Below are 9103 nucleotides of genomic sequence, written 5' to 3'. Positions count from 1 at the left end.
ACGACGAGTATGAAAACATAATATGAAATAAGTTATATTTAAAGGGATAGGAAGGAATTGATTCTCGAATAACGTGGTAGATGAATGGAATAGACTCATTTGTTAGTGCTGAGTCATTAGACAGCTTTAAAAGATTAGACAAGTTTATGGCTGTTGATGATAGGTGGAAATAGGTAGATATGTTTCATACAGGGACTGCCACGTGTAGGCCTGATGGTTTCTTGCAGCTTTTTTTACTTTCTTATGTTCTTATGTTCTTTTTCAGTTCCAGTTTAACAAAAGCAAACAAGAGGGAACGGGGAAAAATTTATCAATGAGAAAGGACAGAATATGTACGTATGTATCAAGAACTCTGCTTCGTAGCTCAACAAACACTATCTCAATGCTCTAATAAGATTTACTATAAGTTTTGAATGATTTTTATTGGTTCATGAATACATGCATATATTTAACTTCATATAATATGTGTCTTGAACTCAGTATTACGTTCGCACGTAGAGTTTTTGTCATGAGGAGGTCTGCATGCATAATGGTACCCTGTCGCCTCCACTGAGTGCGCATAATTACCATCATTACCTCCTATTAATAACATGCTTTCAGTGGAGGCGGGAGATAACTAAACTAGACATTTCGTATAGAGTAAAACAGCAAGTTGACAGTGAAGCAAAAAAACACTATCCTCGTAACATTTTCTCCTCGCCTTGTACTTAGAGCGAGACGCGCTAGGTGAGACGAGCTTGGTGACGCCCATTATGGAAAGCAGCTCACGGTCAAGGCTTTAATACGGCACTCATTACGGTGAATGGCGCCCCGAGAGGCCTCCACGTGGCACAGCCTGGGAATCTCATGGGTAACTGATGAGGCGACACGGAAACCCCTCAATAACGGAATGCTGGGAGTGGGAGTGTGAGGAGTGGGTGAGTGGGCCTCCTCTCACCCCAAAGGTTAAAAGTAAAGAGAGCAGGAAAGCGCACGTCTCAGGAAAAAAAACAACACACAGGCGCCCCACCCACTACGGAGAGAAGTGAGGGAGGTAGAGGACACGCACACAAGGGGAGGAGAGAGAGAGAGCGTGGAGTATCTAAATATAATGTTACTGATGCTTTGCCGAGCTCCTCCAAGGCCAGCTGGAGCAGACTCAGTGTTGTTGTTGTCTCCTGGAGGATGTGGGCGGCGGGGGATGGAGGGCGGACAGGGGACAACAGAGCGGTGGGGCACGGAGGGCAGCGGACTACGGGGCGGTGGACGGAAAGTGGAGGGCAACGGGCAGGAACACCCTTATTTCGTGAAACTTGAAGTAGGCGATAGGCAACAGTCAGGGAGAGGTGGGCATTATGTTCTGTGATTTCATGTTTCCAGCGAGTTAGCGGCGGAAGGTGGGCTGGCACTAGTGGGACCGGTACTCTTAGATGCATTGTTGTCTCATCACGACTTATTACCAAAAGCCACATAAATTATTAATCTTGTTTTCATAAGTGATTTTTCCTCACCGACGAGGTAAAATCCTTGTTAAAATGCCACTACTATCATGAAAACACCTGAAAACATCAATAACTTCCACTAGAGCCTGTTAACCCTTTCCCTGAGACATGAAAAGATTAGCAGCAGCACCGGAAGCAATGCGTGAAGTCTTTATAAGCATCTAAGAGAAAGTTAGCGACGAAAAAGAATACATTTTGCAATTTCTTCCTACTTCAAAGATCGGGTATGGCTGTAGAACAAGTAAAGACGTCTCAGAGTGATTGGTAATTAGGAAAAGGTGTACCAAGTGGCGGTCGAAGGATTAATAATAGTGAAGATCAGAACCGAAGCGTTTAAGAATACGAATCTAGAGTAATAAACGTTTCAGGGTTCTTTGAATGGCGCTTAATAATTTGTAGTGACCTTGAAATATTGTTTGATGCATAGGGAGGTCGCCTGGTAGAGACGTGTATTAGTGACTGTTGTTTTCTTGGAATTATCGGTAAAAGGAGCCTTGTATGTTAGGGCAGGACATTAAGGGGGAGGTGGAGGGTGGAAGTCCTAATTACTGGGCCGGCAAGTGTGGGCTGGCAGCAGTGGACATTGATTGGTGGAGTGGGAAGTGGGCTGTGGAGGTGAAGGTTATGGAGAGTGAGTGAGTAAAATGAGTAAAACTGACTCGCCGTGGCTTGGCTTGTACGGCGGCGGTGTGTCGACCTTGTTTCTTGTGGGCGTTTGGCAAGAAAACTGTTTTGCTCTTTGCACGCACACACACACACACACACACACACACACACAGAGAGAGAGAGAGAGAGAGAGAGAGAGAGAGAGAGAGAGAGAGAGAGAGAGAGAGAGAGAGAGAGAGAGAGAGAGAATAATCTAGTAACCTACATAGTTTATCATCAGTCAGAGAGAGGATCCATTACTATACAAAATATCACAAATCCATCTTTTCCTTATCGACAAGTAGGCAAGAGATTTTCCTCCTCGTTCGTTTTCTCCCACAAAATCTTCCCCTCCACACACACACACACACACACACACACACACACACACACACACCCACACCCACACACCCACACACACACACATACACACACTTCGGCAGCCATAAACTTTCTTCCGAGGCCTGCTGCAAAAACAAGGAGGAAATGAACGAGAGGAGGCACGGAGAGAGGCCGCATTTCCTTCCGGTAAGTGAGGGCGGCCACCAGGAACCTCCTCCCACTACCACCACCACCACCACTACCACTCATCATCATCATCATCATCATCATCATCATCAGCCTTTGTTTTTCTCCCTCTTCGTGGCTAAACTCTCTCGCGTGTCCTCCCCCGGCAGACTGAAACTTTGGGTTTTCTTCCTGAAATGCTAGCGCTCTCTCTCTCTCTCTCTCTCTCTCTCTCTCTCTCTCTCTCTCTCTCTCTCTCTCTCTCTCTCTCCACACGTCTGAAACACCTTTTTTTTCTCTTTTTTTTTCTTTTTCCTTTCTCCCTCTCCCTCCCTGCCTCTTTCCCTTTCCTCTTCCTCTTCCTCTTCCTCTTCCTCTTCCACGTGTGTGAAATGCTTATTTTAAAAGCTCCCACCCACCCTTCCTCACTCTCTCTTCCTCCTCCTCCTCTTCTTCCTCCACACACCTGACCACTTTACCTCACATAACCTGACCTAACATTAAAACAATAACATTTCTGAGTACAGGTGAACGGAGACAGTGAGACCGGGTCGACTTACTCAGGTAACAGTGATGCATAGAAGTTTTCTTACACAGTTTCTCCTTCATTTTCCGGCGATACTAGGAACAACTTTCTCACTGGACGCACGTAAATTGTTGATCGTCTACATGAAAGTTTTTTTTTTTTTCTTACTCAGGTGTTGTAATTTTCATGAGGCCTAGGTTGAGTTTCTCCTTCTATTCCTCTTCCTCCTCCTCCTCCTCCTCCTCCTCCTCCTCCTCCTCCTCCTCCTCCTTCTCCTCCTCCCGCTCCTCGTGGATCTCCTCTCCCTTTTCCTTTTTTTTCTCATTTATTTTTTTTTCTTTTTCTCCTCCAGCCTTTCCCAAACTTGCTTATCTTCCTCCTCCTCCTCCTCCTCCTCCTCCTCCTCCTCCTCCTCCTCCTCCTCCTCCTCCTTCTCGCTGCCCTCCACCTGGTAACCTTAGGCAAAAATGAATTCTAGGTCAAAATACACAGTGTTGGCAAAGTTAAGCTAGAGCAGAGAGAGAGAGAGAGAGAGAGAGAGAGAGAGAGAGAGAGAGAGAGAGAGAGAGAGCATGACAAAACATAATTATTGGTATCTGTAATATATTCTTCATTGTTTTGCTTGTAAGAGAATGATTTGGTGGTTATGGTGTGGCTGCGTATAACCTTGTGTAGGTGTGTAAGTAAGATTTGCGACTGGACGATAAGTTGAAGTAGGTAGGTACAGTTGTGGTCATAAGTTAGGTCCTGCTTCGTCGCCATGATGAATCGTAATCACCTCAGGTTCGAAGCTTTGAACAACGGTCAGTCGTGAGGAGCGGAGTGCGAGTTGCCCTTATGCTGTTATGTTCTAATGACAGGTATGAGGCGCTCCAGGTGTGTTGTTATGTCATGTCTATAATTCATTAAGACGGGTGTAATGTGCCTGGCCTGTTATGCACATCTTACATTGTCCTTAAAAGTCAAGAACACAAGAAAATATACACATTCTGGCATTCATCCACCTTATTTATACTAATTCTATATATTTTATGCTTCTAACACACTAATTAATAGCCAATGAAGAAATTACTAACATTACCTACTCTATAAAAAATAAATAGGGCATTGTTTCATAATGGACTTAGCAAACAACCTCGCTTCTGGAGCAAAACAAGATAACGAAAAGGAGATCAGAAGTTTCCCCTCTCCCTGCCTTCACCTACCTGACTCATTAGCAAGGTCTTCCTCCTTCGGCAGTGACCCCAAGGACAGAGAGAGAGAGATGGATAGATAGATAAATGCTTTCTGTGTGCCTTGCGGTGGTCAGGGGGCAGTATAGAGGCGAGATGTGTACTGTTGTCACGTTACATTTAGATAGATAAGTAGATGCATTATGTGAGCCTTTGGGAAGCTGGCAAGGGATAGAGGCGAGATATGTATTGTTGTCATCTTGTACTTAAATACATAGATGTGTTCTGTGGGCCTTGGGGAGCAAGACAGGATATTCTGTATAGAGGCGAAGACTGTACTCCTAGTCAACTTATACTCAGATTAATAGATAGATACGTTATTTAGGACTAGAAGCGAGATATGATGCTGTTACCTTATACTGAAATTGATAGATAGGAGTTTTCTGTGTCCCTGGCATGGGGGGGGAGGGTCAAGAGGCAAGATGTCCTATATACAGGCGAGGTATGCACTCCCGTCACCTTATGCTTGCCTCAGCCCACCCTCAGCCCAGCCTCTCTCGGTCCCCTCAGCTGATGGCACCGTTCAAACACCAGTGCATTGAAGGGGACCCCACAAAAAAGTTGACAGTGAATGCGTTCAAGAATAACAACACACAAGCATGAGCCTTGGCATTAGACGCCCTCCTCCTCCTCCTCCTCCTCCTTTACTTGCCTCCTTTATTCCCCATACTCCTCCTCCTCCTCCTCCTCCTCCTCCTCCTCCTCCTCCATCCTTATTCATCATCCCCAACTCCACGTTCCGCTCCAGCTCCCCTCGCTCCTCCGTTACTCTCTCTCTCTCTCTCTCTCTCTCTCTCTCTCTCTCTCTCTCTCTCTCTCTCTCTCTCTCTCTCTCTCTTGACGTTAACGAGATCTAGATTAAGTGTCCCGATAAGTACCAGGTGGAAAATTAGGAATTATATTGATCGGCAAGGTGTGTGTGTGTGTGTGTGTGTGTGTGTATGTGTGTGTGTGTGTGTGGGGTGGATGTGACTAATGTAATGCATAGTAGTAGTATTTACGACGGCTTTTTATCAGCTGTGGTGGCATTGTGGATGACTTGCAAGGTTATAAGGCGGGATGGAATATATACACCCATTTGTTCCTTATTCACATGAAACTGTAGATAGTACGCTGTGGAATACCTTTTATTTTCATTGTTATTATTATTATTTTCTTTATAGGAGGGCACGGAGGATATGAAAGCCTGCCTGTCTGTGTTGTTTATGAATATGATAGAGGTGCAGTTAACGGGCGGGGTGGGGGGGAGACGGGGAGGGTGTGACGAAGCAAGGGCAGCGAGTATGGGCAGGGGAGAGTCGATCGCTTAGCTTTGGATAGATAATGACGATGTGACATATTGCTTCATTTGAGTAAGACTTTTTTTTTTATATTCCTGGCCTATATCGCTAATACATATACGTGAGGCTTAGATTTTCGGTCTTTCATACATTTTCTGAAGGCTTAGTTAGTCGGCCCCTGCTCATGGTGACGCCGGCAAGTTTTAGAAGCTCATACAAACCCCAGAGCTCCATGATGCTTAGATGGCCGGCCTCTCATATCTTGTGGAGGTTTTGTTGCTCGGCCCCGCTCGTGGTTGCGCTGGCAGGCTTTGTGAGTGATTTGTTTGTAGAAAATCATGCAGCCACAAGAGCTCCCAATGCAGTCGAAGATGTAGTTGGCAGGTAGCATGTAGGTATTTGTTGACCACTAGGTGATAGCTTGAATATAGCCAGATTTAGAAGGACTCGAACTCAGGTCTTTGCGATCCCCACGTCCGAACGCTGACCACTAGGCAACCACTTGAGGGTGACTGGAACTGCAACCATGGACGCTTTAACTTTTGAAATACTCGGTAATTTCTTTTGCTTTGAGTGGTGTCCTTCACAATTATACTACAAACCTTCTTATGATCATTTAATTAAGCAGCAGTAGAAGTCAAAAGGGTCAATGTAGAATCGGAGCAGTGGAAGGCCAAGTGTTGTTTGGCACAGGAGAGGTTCAGTGGAGTGCGTGGCTCCGGTGACCCTGCACTTGTCCACCGCGGAACCACAGCGCCCGCTCGCTCGCCCACGCCACGGCTTTTTGCTCCCCTCCCCGCACTCAAGGTCAGTGTCACAGTGCCACCATCAAGGTCGCTTAGACGGGGTCAGTTTTTTTGTATCATGTGTCTGTTTGGTATCTGTGTGTGTGTGTGTGTGTGTGTGTGTGTGTGTGTGTGTGTGTGTGTGTGTAAGTGTGTGTAAAGAGATAATAGAGTGTGCAGGTCAAGCATCACAAGCGAAACCTAGGTCAGAAGAAAGTTGTAATGCTGTGTGTGTGTGTGTGTGTGTGTGTAGGTTACAGACCGGTAGACAGCAGAGCACAAGGGGCACCAAGAGGCGTCCTTCCCTCACAGGTCTCCCTTGGAACCCTCCTCTCCCGTGTTCCGTTATCCAGCGAATCAGGGCGGGCAGTGAAATACGCAGCTGCGCCTTGTTCCCGCGAGCGCTGCGGGGGAGCGGGGCGGGGCGGGGCGAGGTGGGGTTTGGGGCGTGCTGGTGACATAGATCCTCCCACCACCACCACCACAGCCGCCCGGGGCACGCCACACCACTGTAAAGAAAGGAGATCAGAGCATGAGTGAAAGTGCCGGAAAATTTATATATTGACCAAGTTTCCAAGCGGTCAGAATGGGTCACACGGCTTGGCACTGGGTCACCCTGACGCCAAAGTGACCCCTGACTCTTGATAGTAGTCCAGCGGAAGGGAAACTAGGGCGCTCTTGTTTACATGGATACTTTTTTTTATCTATTTATATATTCATGCATCAAGAATATTCCGTTGGCAAATTTTAACTCCTAATAACTCGCTATTGTGTACCAGAGATGCGTTACTGAGGATTCTGCGCGGCGATAGGAGGAAGGAGGCTGAGGATGATGAGGAAGAGAGGAAGGATTGTCATGGTACGTAGCTTGAGGATTCACATATCGCGGGCACGGTGAGGGCCAGGCGGCGGGGCGAGGCGGTAGTGGGCCCTTGATGCAAACCTTGAGTACTTATCACCGCTCATGTTGTCGGTAGCTGAGTCTTGTCACCCTCGCCTTCACCACCATCACCACCGCCATCGCTATCTTCAGGGGCGTTCGATTTACTGATAACTTTTTTTCCTTTTTTATCATTGGTTGTGGTAATTGCGTGATCACTGTAATAACACATTTATCTCACATGTCATAGCTCCAACTTTTCACTGTCGTAATTACAAGCATGCATGTGTTGGGAGTTGGGTGGGGAAGGGAGGTGCGTATGACTGCCAGGCTGCTGCGGGTGTCAGTGACGGAATGTAACGGGCAAAAAAATAAATAAATAGATAAATAAATAATAAAAAAATTAATTAAAAAGTGTATCAGTAACAGCCACTAACATTCTCCGTAACCCTGAGATTTTACACACTTTCCAGACTTTTTTTTTTTTTTTTTTGCCGTTCATTTACTCGAAGTCTTGCCCAGAGGGATCGGTTGCCTTTTCGCGGCGGGGAGGCCGTTGATTGCCTGTTCCATTTACTATTCAAGGCTTTTTATATGTGGATCAGCGGGTCATTTTGTTTCTTCTATGGGCTATATAGTGGAGGGCTGTGGCGTCTCGGTGAAGCAGTTGGCGGTCCTAGAAAAACTCGACACTGTATAATATTATGTAAACGAAGTGATGTTTTGAGTGTACTGTGTGTCTTGTTTGTATTGATAAGGACAGGAAGGTGTATCGTATATTTGTTCGTTCACTCCACCGTATCACGTCTGCTTCCTGTTCCTCAGTGCAAAGTGTGGTAACTTAAATAACGCTTCGCCAGAGATAGCGGAGATAATGACCTGTGATTATGACGCAATTACACTGGCAGACAACACTTATATACTAGTAACACGTTTCATTGCTGCTATTTATGAGGAATTAAGTGGTTATCCTTTATGACGGAGGAGTGTGTCGCTTGAATTCCAAAGAGTGAAAGATGAATGCTCAGAAAATTCAGCTTTAAATATTTGGGGACGCCTGTTGATTTTTTTTTAATTACGATGTCCTACGTACACACACACACACACACACACACACACACACACACACACACACACACACACACACACACACACACACACACACACACACACTCAAATAGATTAATAGGTAAAGAACTAAGCACGTAAGTTAAAACAAAGAGAGCTAGTAATGAAGCCAGAATGCTCCCCTTGAAGAACCTGTTTAGGATGAAGAAAATATTAAGGCGTTGACAAATATTCCTCGCACTCCCGCACCACACACGCCCTTCCTCAGCTCCCTTGCGACTCTCGGGAACTGACACGGCGGGTGAACAACAAACAGGTTACCGAAACGTTTTTTTATCAGCAGCTCCGCCAATATATGTAGAGATGTGAAGGGCGAGTGTTGTATTTATATATTGCCTGGTGTTCAATGTGTTCGTTTTTTTAGCAGAGGTGCTTTTGAAGATGATAAAGAGAGGTGTATACATATTAATACTGCTTTTGTTTTTAGTTGATGTTGTTGTTTTTTATGTTTGATGTCTGTGTTTCTTTTATCGGATTGTGGTTGGTGTTGTCAGTATTACTTTAGTGTGTTGGTGTGTGTGTGTGTGTGTGTGTGTGTGTGTGTGTGTGTGTGTGCACTATGTTATATAAAACTTTTAACGAATAATCATCGCATATTGGAACAAAGCTTTTTTTTTTTTTCTTCACCACTTCATCTTA

The sequence above is a fragment of the Scylla paramamosain genome, chromosome 8 (assembly GCF_035594125.1).
Source record: "Scylla paramamosain isolate STU-SP2022 chromosome 8, ASM3559412v1, whole genome shotgun sequence".
In the NCBI taxonomy this organism is placed as follows: Eukaryota; Metazoa; Arthropoda; class Malacostraca; order Decapoda; family Portunidae; genus Scylla; species Scylla paramamosain.
This window is presented reverse-complemented; position numbering follows the sequence as displayed.